This window comes from Cupressus sempervirens, chromosome 8, assembly GCF_028749045.1.
Source record: "Cupressus sempervirens isolate cs-2001-9-10 chromosome 8, ASM2874904v1, whole genome shotgun sequence".
NCBI lineage: Eukaryota > Viridiplantae > Streptophyta > Pinopsida > Cupressales > Cupressaceae > Cupressus > Cupressus sempervirens.
Genome location: NC_143125.1, coordinates 121885480 through 121898777, shown reverse-complemented (window position 1 = coordinate 121898777; position 13298 = coordinate 121885480).

The window sequence follows — 13298 nt, the reverse complement described above, 5'->3', positions numbered from 1 at the left end:
TTCAAAATTTTGTGCCCACGAAACACTTCGACGTCTGAATCAACCTAACCTGGCCCCAACTGGCATCATCCTGTGGCATATGAAACAAGCCTAGATCTACAAGGACATGTGGCAACAAGGTGCTTGCCCACATTATTTAATTTCCTCGTAACTTTGTAATGCAGGGAAGCACCAGCCCTTGATCCTAGGAGATTGAACGGTGGATCCTGCTGCTCAATAGAATATCGCCTTTTCAAACCCACATGTTCTAACAAGTTCCACAATAGAATTTATTATTTCTCTTGAGAAGAGCAGGCCCATGATGTCACACTATGCCATGCATCGCAAGGGTGCATACTCACATTGTTTAATTTCCTCGCAACTCCTTATTGCGAGCATGCACCAGCCATTGATCCTTGAAGATCTAACGGTGATATATAACTTGTACCTTCTAAAATTGCATGAATATCCTCTATGACATCACATGGATGCGTTTCACCAGGGTGCTTGCCCGCATTGTCAGAAAATCTAACAAAGCTCAAAATGCGAGAAAGTGGGTGCCAATAGAATCGCTAGCTCACCCTACCACCTCCCATCCTATGGCCCACAAGAGGAACACAAACCCACTAATCCATGTGTCACAAAGGGGCTTCCCCACATTACATAAAGATTGTGCATTTTCAAAATGCGGGAAAGCACCCACCATAGATCTATGCGAGATCTGACGATGTAGAAAGTGTAGGCCAGCAGAAACATATTTAGGAAAATAAGAAATACCATAAAGTTTTATCATTTTATTTTTTGATATTTCCATGGCATTTAAATAATATAAAAGTGGGGAAGAGACTGTTGGGTGGGGTAAATATTTAAATTCAAATTTTGGCGGGAGGCAAAATAGGCAACAGTAGGGTAATGGTTTACCTACTCTTTCTCACCTTCAATTTGTTGATGATTATACTCTTACAAGTCTTGCTAGGATCAAGGAAGCTAAAGCCTTTTGACATACTCTAGATATTTATTTTTCATCTTTAGGCCAAAAAGTTAATGAGCACAAATCTTCCATTTACTTTTTTAACACTCCTAATTCTATTCAACAAAGGATTATCGATATCCTATTGTTTCAGATTGGACCACTTCCTTTGACTTATCTTTGCATCCCTATTGTTGTTTCTAGGAAGCCATGACTCTTCTATAAAACATTGATTACCAAGCTTCAAGATAAGGTAAATCATTAGACTCATAGATGGCTTCCTATTTTTTCTTAGGTTACTCTTCTTCAATCTATTATTCAAGCTCTTCCTACTTATAGAAGCATGGTTCTAACTACTCCTATTTACTTTCTCAAGGAGTTTGATGGTCTTTCTAGGAAATTCCTTTAGAGTTGTAATTTATGTAGCTCTAAATGGAGTTTGATTAGGTGAGAGACTATTTGTAGGCCTAAAAAGGAGGATGGTCTTGGTCTTCGATCAGCTCTCTTGAGTAGTCAAGTATTGGCTTCTAAAGTTTATTAGCATTGGCGCTCTAGACAACATCAACTTTGGGCTTGTATTATCACCCATAAATATTTTAGTGGTGTTGATCCTTGCTCTATTTCTATACTTATTCTTAAAGGTCATGGCTCTATGGTCTGGCATATTTTGAAAACTAGTGCTCGGTTAGTCAAGAGAGGTTTGTTCTAGATATATAAGGGAGGCTCTAAGGATTTGTTTTTTTCTAATGCTTGGTATGGATTCCAATCCATATTATTGATTTACCCTCATATTTAGACTCTTTGTGATTATTTTCATGCTAATTGATGGGATCAAGTGGCTCATTACAAGACTCCTTATCAATTGGGACCTGTTGTTGGTTACAGATGGAAGCACTCTTTTGATTGGCCTCCTAGAGGCATAGAGGTAGATTGTCAAAAGCTTTCTTAGATTTTGGCCTCTAGGGGGTGTTCATCTCTTCTAAGACTAGATTTTTTGGCTTGGGGAGGTACCTTGTCTAGTAAATATCATGTCTTTGTTGGGTATCAAGAGATAACTAGACAATTATTTGGGGATGTTAAGTTCCCTTGCTGGAAGCAAGTTTGGAATAAAGTTTATTGGTCCAAGTACAATTTTTTCATGTGTCTAGTGGCTTACAACCACTATCTTAATGGGATGATCTTTGTAAATGTGGATTTTAGGGCCCCTCTTATTGTGTTTTGTGTGGTAATGGGGAGGAGTTTGTCTCCCATTTGTTCTTCCATTGTTCCTTTTCTACTCAATTATGGCACCTTTGGTGGAGTTCTTGGAGTTGCTCTTGTAGGCATGCTTCCTCTTTGCCAAAATTTTAGGTCCACTTGGGAAGTGCTCCCTCCAAGTCTTCTCATCTCCATATTACTTGGATTGTTGGCCCATTGTTCATTCTTTGGCATATCTAGCTAGAGAGGAATGGTTGAATCTTCCAAGATGTTCAAATTGGTGTTATTCATCTTTGGTGGAAGATCTCACATTCTCTTTAGGAAACTATTCAAGTGAAGTGTATGCTAGATGGGGGTCTGGATCTGGCTGATCTTGCTATCTGCAATCACCTCAATTTTCATCTTTAAGATGAGTTTTTAGCTCAATGGTATCAAAGAGTGCCCAAGAAGCCTCAGCAATAGAGGAAAGGATGGGTGACTTAGGAGGGGCATTGGACTCCTCCTCCTCATTGAGTTTTGAAAATTAACACTGATGGTTCTTCCTAGGGGAATCTAGGCCCTACTGGTATTGGGGGAGTGGCTCGTTGCAGTTTTGGTGAAGTTAAATTCTTTTTCTCAATGCATAAGGATGATTTCACTAACAATCTTATGGAGGCTTAAGCTATTTTATATATTGTGGAATAGTGTTTCTTGCGAGGATGGTGCAAGATTATCTGCAAATCTAACTCCCAAGTGGTGGTAAACTTTTTTTCCTCACAGGAACTTGAGGATGTTAGTTGGTAGCTAGCCTTATCTATTGGGAAATCCCACAAACCCTTAACACACATCGCTAAAATTCATCAACATATCCCATACATTAGGACTTCCTAATCTATCTATCCACCTTGTGAATCAGACATTTGCATCTTTCTGAATCTCATACTCAACCTATCCCTTCATGAGATCTACAATCCTATGATGATGAATCAAGCATTTACATAACTTCTTGAGTCATTAGCAAAATAAATCAACATATACAACCAATAGATTACAACTAAGTTTAATACCCTTTACTTATAAAACATAAAATATCACAAACAACATGAATGGGAGACAAGATATCAGAATGAAGACTAACTTGTTGCTACATTTTAGTTCCTTTCTTTGAAATGAATGCAATAAGATGCATGAAAATGAAATGTAAAATTACCTAATAGATTAGAACTATCTGTATGCTTATTTCTTGTTGTTCATTACAAGAGAAATTGTTGAGGAAAATGGTGGAATAATAGCTTTGGGTCCAAAAATGTGGTCTCCTAGACAAACTAGAACTAACCTTTACAATGGATGAGAAAGAAAAAGATATAGAAGAAGAATGCAATCCTAGATCTGATCTAGAAATGACATGTGTCCACTTCAATCTCCATTTTTTTAGTTGTAAAAATTTCTCTCATCTTTCTACCCATGAGATCTAAATTTTTTTTCATCATTGTTTTGTAACAAACCCAAAATATCTCTTCCTCAATAATGAAAACCCTTATGTTAGTAAAATATCTGAAATGCATCATAAAATGTTGATGATACATTGATTAAACTAACTTGGAGGTGCCAATACCTTCTCATAACTACATTTTTACATTCACTCAGCTCACCATTTCACTAGAAATCAAATTTGGATTGCCCCAACTAAATGAAACTAAAAAATGGGCACCTAAGACAAATCCTCACATTCCTGGAACTAGTGTCATCCTGTGCAAAAAAAAACTCTAGAAATGGAAAGTTTGTTCTCTCCCAATTGTGGCAATATATAATACTCTTGTATGGAATTATCAAAAACTCCCAACATCTTAATTTGAAATTCAAGTTCTTAGCATGCCCTTGAAACTGCATTTGGTTGCAAATATTAAACACCTTCTAAAGTTTGAACTATCTATTATAATTATAATTATTACAAAATGGTCATGCACGTACTTCAAGAGAATAAAATATTATTATTTTATGAAACTTAATTTTTCCCTCCCTTTTTCATTTGGTTCAAACATGTTTGACCAAGTTGTGACACATGTCACGCTCCGATTGGTTGGATTTTGCTTCATTACCTAACACCCACCACATGTCACTATCTTATTTGTCTTCCACCATGTGGTAGCCACATCATCACGCCATGTCACTAGTCACCATCTTTCATGATGAGTCAGCATCATGCCACATCATCATGACATAACAACCATGTGACACATGTCATTTTCTACCACCTCGACATCTAGTCATCACACCATGTCACTGCCAGATCCGCTAGTCGCCATGTCGCATGGTTATCGTTTGAGCATCTTTCCTTGGTGATATGGTGACAACCATCTAATCTACCATGCGTCACCATCCTGATTTCGGACTACCATGTATCATTATGTTACCACATGTTAGCTATTAGTTGGTTCTTAGGTTCCACATTATCGCTGACATCATCTTCTTAGGTGACGTGTATAGTCAAAACTTATGACTCTCCATCTAGTCAAATGGGACCCATGCACATGTTTGAGGCTTCAAAAGCCTTTATATCTTTAAGACACTTAGAAAGTGTGTGCTCTTGTATTTAGATACATGAAAACCACCCAACACAGGTAATGTGGGATAATATTTTCTAACTATTTTTTGTGCCTGCTCCCAATCTTTTCTTCCCTTTGGCCTTTGATGTTGTATTACTTGATGGTTAGCCCAATGGGGTCTCCAATAATCTATACCCTAATGTGTGTAGGGTATTTTTGTCAAAATCATCCTTTTCTAGTCTCCAAATTAGATTCAATCGCATGCTCTAAATCTAGAGACAAACTTCCTCCTCACAAGTTATAACATGTTAAGAATTCCACGTGCCTCATTCACATTTTCCAATTCACACACCTTGTCATGTTACTAATTTTTACATGAATCTCTGCCTGCCAATGAAGGATTTTCTAGTGTCTCAATAGTTGCATAAAAAGCATCCATACCAACATGTATACAGGTTCTTGATAGATCTCAATTTCATTATTAGTGGCTCAAAAGGTCCACTCAGTTCTTATGCTCTTCAGATTTTTCTCTAGTGGAGATTCCACTCCACCCAAACCCAACCCAATAGATGGGAATAAATATTCCTTACTAACAATGATGACACAAAAGCCATGACAGCAAGCTACTCATTTGGTAGGACAAACTATCCATAAGGTTTATTGATATCTAAGCAAACCTTTGCAGGTAAGTGATTTGTTGCTACTCCTAAACTAACTTGTTGCATGATTTGGTAATCAATGTAAGCAAAGAACACAAGAGAAAATTTCATCTTCCCTTACAAGATAGCAATTTTTGCTAGTTAATTTTGGGTAAGAAAGGTATAATGGATTCAAAATGCCTCAATCAAAATGCCAATATCAAAATCCATTAAGTTTTGCATTAGGTTGCCAATTTCAAAATTCCTTCCTCCTAATGGGGTGTAATCCTTAAACTTGCAGCCACACCATTGTAAAACTCAGGCCAAGAAATGATATATCCTAAGCTGATTCATATCTGCACTATCATATCCAATTACTCCATGATTATGCATACCACATCATAGGAGTGTTCAGTTATTTGATACAAACCTTCATAAATGACCAAATCAGAATACTTGAGGCGCCAGGTTTGGAATTATAAGTCATTCATCCTAACCAAAAAATGGGTCAAAGGTTTAATTATCACGCTTACAATTTTTACACAATAAACACTTGATTCTTTGTTTGGGGTCAAAACATGTAATCAAAAACTCTACAAAACCTCCACTTGCTTTGCATGATTTTATATCTATGCTGGAATCAATTGCATATTTTTATTCTTTATCTCTCTATGCATGTAACTTCACACATCCATTCAATCCCCTACCAAGATTATATATGTCTAATGAAACTTAGGATGATCATAACTATTGTAATCCCTTCTTCAAAATATTTTCACTTCCCTGGAGTTCTATTAGTATGATGCAATTAATCGAGCCCCAAAGTAGGTCCGACTAAAAAACATTCATTTTCAAACAACTAACACCTCAAATTGGCCTACTAAACATCTAAAATTGACAAAAAAACCACTCAATCATTTTTTATTCAAATTTTAAAACTTAATTCACCTCTTTCTGCAACTTATCAATTTCTTGCCAAGGGGTCCTTTGACTGGCTTTAAAAATTGATAAAAACACCTGACTAGGCTTTGAAATTGAACATACTTATTCTCTATTCAATATTCTTACACCATATCAAATCTTGTCCCATGAATAATTCTCAATCAAAAGATATTGACTATCAAAGTTGCCCTCTTAGAACTGCCTACAAGCAAACATGTCAGAAAACAATAAATTGTGTTTGGATTCGGCTTTGAAAACTAAGCAAACTGATAATTGGGGAGATGAAAACTAGGGTATTGGTTCACTATCATGAGGAAAACATAATTATTAGATTATGGATCATGAAAAATAATCGAGAATGTTTGGAGAGCATTCAAAGTGGGCTACTCAGATTTTTTAAATTGGGAACACTAGCAAAAAAGCATTTTTTGCAAATGGAATGAATTTGGGAAAGTGTGCATACAGATTCATCAAGATTTGGAAAATTGGAAAACTTAAACTATTTTTAGAGTAGAGTGCAATGATGCAATCCATTTGATCTCACCTATCACAAATTCAAAGATATGACATCACAAACAGGGGTACCAACTAATCTGTATTTACTAACATCGATAAAACATCAAAATTTGCATTTGGAATCACGTTTGAAAAATGATCAAACAGATTCTCATAAGCTCAAAATTGAAACATAGAAAGTCTCTAACCTCAAAAATGTAGCATAAAAGTAATTTTCTCATTTTGGTCAACTGGGTCAAAGTTATAACAAATCTAACAAGGCCTCTCATAATTCTAAACAATTTGCATCAGCATGACAACAATAATTGACCGAATTTGATGGATTAAAAACCTAGTCAAAACATATCAAAACAACTCAAAATCTGAAACATATGTTCTCACGTATGGATATTAAATGCTCCCAAAGTGGTGAGTCATGACACATTTCTGGGTGCAAGATATTCAATTGCAAACAAGGCCTCCTATCACTATTTGACACTTGGGAAAAAATGCAGATTTGGACACAGCTCAAAATGGAACTTCACAAAATGACTTGGAATGGAAATTTATCTTCATGGGATGAGTGGAATATACTGAATTCAAGGTGTTAGAAAAATTGAACATCTCTTAGCCCTAAAACGGACAGTCGGGTATGCATGCATTAAAAAGCGCTTATAGGGCTCAATTTTTTGAATGGTACTCAAAATTAGGGCTTCAATTTTGAGTCCTAACAACTTCCTCTTATCTTCATCAAATCTTCAATGTCTTCACACTCTCTCACGCACACTCTAATTCTCAATTTGACCTTTTATTCATATCTTTCATATAGTCAAGTTAGCTCAAATATAACTTAGAATAATTAATATTCATCTTATTAGTTGACTAGAACCATCAAATAAATCAATCGAACTCAATATGCCAAAATAATAAAATCCTTCATTAGTCAACCCTACTTGGTAGACACTAACACAAAAGTGTTTTTTCTATGTTAAACAATTGAAGCTCAGTCAACACTACATACCAACGAAGTTTCCTTGGTAACCGAGTGAGCTCAGTTAACACTTGTTCCATCCCATTTTTCTTTCATTAACCAAGTGAGCTCAGTTAACACTCATCTTTTTTAGGCTTTCCTTTGATGCCCAAGTGAACTTAGTAGACACTACCTTTTGAACTAGGTAAACTATGGATTTCTCTGTAGCCATAGAAAACTGTCTTCAATACCTGAGTGAGCTTAGCATATATTGACTAGTAATGATATGACATTTTGTGTAACATCAAAGATGATACACAATTAGTCAATTGTTTCAACATACACATTTTTCTTCTTTCAAGATTGTGCTTAGGTATTTATGTGGTTGGCTTATTACCTCTTTGGATTATGTAAGAATCTTAGTTGAGGATGCTCTTCATTCTCCTCCTAATTCTCATAATCCTTCTTCTCCTTCTTCTTCTCCTAGCACTTCTTCTACATATGTTCAAGCTTAAATTTTGGTTCATTATGAGGATTTTTATATCTTCCTTAAGGAGCCCATTTATCCTCATGTTACTCATAATAGGGGAAAGTATAAGGCCCCTTTTGTTTCTCCTCCTTTTTTGTTCCTTACACTACTTTTTTACATGATTCTAATGAAAAACCTCCTCCTATTGAATATCTAACAAATAAAAATCCTAAAGGTTATCAAATGGTTGTTAAAATGGTTCTGTAATTAGTAAGTGCTCACGCCCTACCCCACGAGTGAGGAGAGTTGGTGAGCTCCCTGGCCAACCATTGAATGACCAAATAAATCACCCCAATGTGTTGTGGCCCATAGGGGAGGATAACCTAATCGTTCTTCTCAAGCTAAATAAACAATTTGAATTTGGGAATGAGGGGGCCAAGGCAGGGCAAGCGATCCTACCTTTTCAACACTTCAAATGGGTATTGATGCTTAGGACTTGATATTAATGAATAAGGTCTTAAAAATATTATTCATGTATCTCCTAATATAAAATAAACATGGTATTGGATACTCTCCTTCTAATATAGTGCAAGAACATTCTGAGTGACCTCCTCTTCATCTTATATTACCTATCCTGATCTTGATTATCTTGATACTCATCGAGACTTGGCTTTAAGGTGTATGTTCAATTAGTTGTGGCTGAACCACAAAAATCTCATATACCTCTTAAGGATTTCTTTTTTGTGTACTCATGTCCCTTTCATTATAATCATGATCATAATATTGCCATATATTTTCATTTTTGATTATATGTTAAAAAAAGGCTTCAATGGGTATTATTCCTTATACACATGAGGTTCTATTTCTTCCACATCCACATTTGTTCTTGTGCGTGATCCCTTATCTCTATGATATGTTTCTAGATGTATAATGGATTACTTTTCCATAGTTTGATATGGTTTGTGGAACATCTTTATCTATAGTATGGTATTATATTTCCCTTTGTGGATACTAAATATTGGCATTTTGTGCATGACTATCAGTTTTTTCTTATGCCTCGTTCTTTTGTTCTTCAAGATTGACTTATATAATATACTATGTATTTCCTTTCTTGTCTCACACTTTTTTTTTTGGGGGGGGGGGGGGGGGGGGGGGGAGAGAAGAGCCTTTTTATATTCTTGGTATGCTCTCTATGGCTCTACATTCTTTAATCTTACATGGAATTTGTTCAGTATGCGACATTATTCTTTTCCTTATGAAGAATTATATTTTCACTATGGATTCTCTCTTTTGCAAGAGGTGTATGTCATAGGCCATCACCTCTACTTTATCAATTAAAGATTTTTTCATTGTGTGCATTTTCCCTTTTTTGGAGATTGTTAGCCTTCATCCAAGGATCCCTATTTCACCTATATATATAGATATGTATGCAGGTTGAATAGGTACATTCTTGTTCTCCTTCTCTTCAAATCAAAGACTTTATCTTAATCAAGCACTTCTCTTATGTGGATGTCTTGTTATTAACATTTCTCCCTTTTGATTATCCTCTTTACATAAGTGACATGTCTTTTTCACAATTGTATGTGTTCTTAGATTGTAAGAGTCATGGCTCTTTTCTATGAATAGAGTATGTATTTTCAATAAAAGGATATCTCCTTGTTGTTTCAGAAGGTATCCTATTTCTCTTCCTTCTCATACCTATTTGACATAAGCATGATAAGGAGGGGAGCATATATACTTCCTCCTTATACATATTTTTTTCTTGTATGGGGTAGCAAATACAAATTATGAGCATGTCTTGAAGTACTCTATCCCTAGATGTTAGGTATGCTTTATAAGTCATTCTCAAATCTATGAATTTTTACTTCATCCATCTTTTGCACACACAAACACATATGATAAATCTCATAATGGGTAACGCAGACAAACTTGCTAAATTTCATTCATCGGTAATGCATCTAGACACATATATGCTAAATCTTATATTTTTCTAATGAACAATAATTTTCTAAGTTTCAATATAGGTAATGCATTCAAACACAATATGCTAAGTCTCATACATAATAATGCATCTTTTACACAAAACCGTGTCACAATGATACGATGGATGTTGATCTATGGATGGAACTTTGATGGGTTTATTAGTGGGTTATGACCCCATTAGACTATTTCAATGCCATCTTTTGTAGCATCTCTCTTGGTGATTCATAGTAGGGTGGACACTCTACTGGGAAAGGTAATCACTTTCTTTTTTATCTCCTTTTGCTCTAATGCTAGTAGAGATAGATCCAAAAGCTATGTTATCAATAATATTTCTCTTGTGTTTCTTATGTCATCACTTATGCTATTGCAATGGATTTATGAATATGATATTAGTCAGACAAATGTTTTTTTAGCTCATATTTCTCTCACTAGTTGATACAGGCTTGTTTAGTACTAATACTTTTGTATCTTTGTCTTATGTTTTCTTTTTGTTTTCTTTTATACCCTTATGCATGTATATAAAGTAAGGAACCTTGCTCCTAGGGGCTTGTTCTCTTTGATCAAGTGATGTCCTATCTTATTGAGATTCATCAAACTCTTCCTCTTCTTCTTCTCTCTCATTTACCACAAGTGTAATTAGTTCCACACTTTTCCTAAAGTGGGGGCTAAATGTACCATCTTAAATTAGAAGAACTCCAATTATATGAAGGTTAAGAACCTACTTAACGTGAAATTTTCAATATCCTTGCACCTTCCCTTCTTTCTTCCCTTTTATGTCCTTTCTCTTAGGTGGAATTGGGGTAAAACCTAATAGATCCTTTTTAAAGCCCTTATTTCATGGTGTTAAGCTCAAGGTAGGATATATTTCTCCTACTATTAGCATGAATGTTGATGTGATTTTTTTGGGGGTTATTATAAACATTTATATAATAGTTGAGGTGATCCACTTGTTGCATCCATGACTATGTTTGTCATTGATGTCAACATTGTATTGTTTCTATAAAGACTAGCAAAATAGAAAATATCAAACAAGGTTGTACAGGTTATGTATTGATGATGCAGTCAAGCATAGTTAGGGATATTCTTTATAGTATATCCCGATGATGTGGACAAGTGTGTATGTAGAAATTCAAAGACATGTGATAGTTATTTGTGATTTAAAGAAGACAGTGTGCAAATAGAGTACCTAAGAAATGGCTTCTAGTGTTTGGATTGTATCTCTTAATAGGGATAGAGTTGTGATGAGAAAAGTTAGATAGTGAAAATATATAGACTTATGATAGTGTCAGTGAGTGCATGAGGTCAGAGGTCCTATGTATGAGAAGTTCTATTTACTATGAGCCAGTAGTGTTTGTAATTATGAAAATGGTGTAGGAGCACCTTAGGGGAAAAGAAAACCCTACTAGTCATTTTTGGCTTGTATATGGTTTATCCAACCATTTACCAAATAAGGACTAGTTGTAAATTCCCAATGTGTGTTGAAGTGTGTGCAAGTAGATTGAGTACAAGTATTGGTCATGTTCTAGTTGTTAAGACCTAGTTAATGCTACAATATCCTAATAGGGTCAACTATGGTCAAAGTTGAAAAATACATTAAAAATGAAGATTTATTGTTATAATGTGTTTCTTATGTTTTTTTGGGTCATATTGGATGGGTTGGAGTCAAACTTGACAAGTTGGGAATGACACAGTCATTTTTGCAAAAATTGTCAAAGTTGTCATGTGACTTTTCCTCAAATCTAGGAATATGCACTAAATGGGTATGGGATTCAACTTCAGGGTCTAGATAGTTAGAAACAAGGTATATAAGGTTAGATCAACAAATTTTAAGGGGTTGGAAGTTGGATTGTATGGACTGTTCATATTAAAGAAGGAAAGAAATACACAAGAAATAAATTTTTGGCTTAAGACATGTTGTTTTGGATTGAATCTCCTATTATTTTGCATGGATTACTTGCTTCATATCATTTTACTTATCTTTTTTTTTCTTTTTGTATTATTTTGAATACATTTAATTGGGTTTTGATAATTTCCTTGTTTTATGTTTCTTGTTGGTTTGCATATAGCAATTTGCACTAGAATGGCTATAACTTGAATGTCCATGGTTAAAACCTAATGGCCTTTGGGATTCAATAATTATCCTCTATAAACTATTTAAATATGTTTTTTTGAGGTTGGGAGATCAAGTTTTCTATTTTTGCAAGTGATCCCTAGGCAAGCTTGGAGTTGTTTGGCTAGGAATTGGGATGCTTGCAGAAGTTTTAAATGTGTTTTCTCGATTGGGATGAGAAAAAATTGAGTGAGAAAATGAAGTAGGAGGATTAAAGGGTTCATAGGCTAGAAGATAAGGTTTGAGAAGTAGAACCAAGAAAATCAAGAAGGTAATTTTGTCATTGCCCTAAAAACTCTCAAAAATAGGGTTTTCTGGAAAAGTGTTATATAGATGCCATGGGAGTCTGAAACCTAGAAAATATTGGAGTATAGGTTGTTGTGAAACAAAGTCTAGAAGACACCAATAGGGATTGTTAAGGATTTTTTGAATTTATTTCAATTTCCTTGTTTTTAGGAGGCATAATTGGGGCTCATAGGGCTAAAAGGTCTAAAAGAGAAATTTGGTGATTTTGAAGTTTTAGGCTTGGAAAGATGGTGTAGAATGGTTCATAAATGATCAAGAACATTGTGAGGGTGATCAAAATATGCATTTTCCATGGTGTGAGCCTTGGGTGATTTTTTCTTCTTGTTGATCACAAATTTTTCGAGTTGGGGTTTCAAGAGTTGAGAGAGCATTTTGAATTTTTCTAGGTTGGAGAGGGCTAGGAAAGGATCCTCTAGAGTAGGGTGTTAGGAAAGAACCTTAAGAAGGCTAAGATAAAGTCTTGATTAGATTAAAAAAGGCTCTAAGTGTGAGAAACTGCCCATCAAAGTGATATCAGAGCCCTTGAAAGGCTTGGCAACTGAATAGTAGATGTAAGTGGAAGGAGAATCCAGAGGCGAGAACATCATGGTGACCAATGTAGATTTGGCTAGGGATTTGAATGAGCATAAAGAAAAGAACAGGCTTCTTGAGGAAGTTGTGGAAGAGGAAATGAAAATAGAGACCAAGGGGACACTAAGTTAGGTGAACAATCTC